This window comes from Bison bison, unplaced genomic scaffold (genome assembly GCF_000754665.1).
Source record: "Bison bison bison isolate TAMUID 2011002044 unplaced genomic scaffold, Bison_UMD1.0 scf7180017864195, whole genome shotgun sequence".
Taxonomy (NCBI): Eukaryota; Metazoa; Chordata; class Mammalia; order Artiodactyla; family Bovidae; genus Bison; species Bison bison.
The window spans coordinates 173,906-175,452 of NW_011494767.1; positions in this window are offsets into that span (position 1 = coordinate 173,906).

Below are 1,547 nucleotides of genomic sequence, written 5' to 3' on the forward strand. Positions count from 1 at the left end.
TTCTCCAACACCACAGTTCAAAAGCATCAATTCTTCGGCACTCAGCCTTCTTCACAGTCCAACTCTCACATCCGTACATGACCACAGGAAAAACCACAGCCTTGACTAGACGGACCTTTGTTGGCAAAGTAATGTCTCTGCTTTTGACTATGCTATCTAGGTTGGTCATAACTTTCCTTCCAAGGAGTAAGTGTCTTTTAATTTCATGGCTGCAATCACCATCTGCAGTGATTTTGGAGCCCCAAAAAATAAAGTCTGACACTGTTTCCCCATCTATTTCCCATGAAGTGATGGGACTGGATGCCATGATCTTAGTTTTCTGAATGTTGAGCTTTAAGCCAACTTTTTCACTCTCCACTTTCACTTTCATCAAGAGGCTTTTTAGTTCCTCTTCACTTTCTGCCATAAGGGTGGTGTCATCTGCATATTTGAGATTATCAAAAAATCTACAAACAACAAATGCTGGAGAGGGTATGGAGAAAAGGGAACCCTTTTGCACTGTCAGTGGGAATGTAAATTGGTTCGGCAGCTATGGAAAATAGTATGGAGGCTCCTTAAGAAGCTAAAAATAGAGCTACCATATAATACAGCAATCCAACTCTTGGGATTATAGAATATAGAAAGTCAATCAGTTACGTCTGACTCTTTGAGACCCTATGGACTATACAGTCCATGGAACTCTCCATACTGGAGTGGGTAACCTTTCCCTTCTCCAGGGCATCCTTCCAACCCAGGGATCAAACCCATGTCTCCCGCATTGCAGGCAGATTCTTTACCAGCTGAGCTACAAGGGAAACCCAAGAATACTAGAGTGGGTAGCCTATCCCTTCTCCAGTGGATCTTCCTGATCCAGGAATCAAACTGGGGTCTCCTACATTGCAGGTGGATTCTTCACCAACTGAGCTATCAGGGAAGCACGCTTGGGATTATATCTGGAGAAAAACAAAATTTGAAAGGATACATGCACCCCAGTGTTCATTGCAATGCTATTTATAATAGCCAAGACATGGAAGCAACCTAAATGTCCACTGACAGATGAACAGATAAAGAAGATGTGGTATATGTATACAACTGACTACCAAACCATAAAAAAGAATGAAATACTGCCATTTGTAGCAACATGGATTATCATACTAAGTTAAGTAGTCAGGCAGAGAAAGACAAATACCAATATAATATTGCTTATATTCAGAATCTTTTTTTTTTAATGATACAAATGAACTTATTTACAAAAGAGAAGCAGACACAAAGACTTAGAGAATGAACTTATGGTTAGCAGGGGAGAAAGCGGGAAGGATACATTGGGAGTTTGGAATTGACAATGTACACACTGATATATTTAAAACAGACAACCAACAAGGACCTGCTGTATAGCACAGGGAACTCTGTTCAACACTCTGTAATAACCTAAATAGGAAAAGAATTTGAAAAAGAACAGATACATGAACTTCCTGATTTTCAAGCTGGTTTTAGAAAAGGCAGAGGAACCAGAGATCAAATTGCCAACATCTGCTGGATCATGGAAAAAGGAAGAGAGTTCCAGAAAA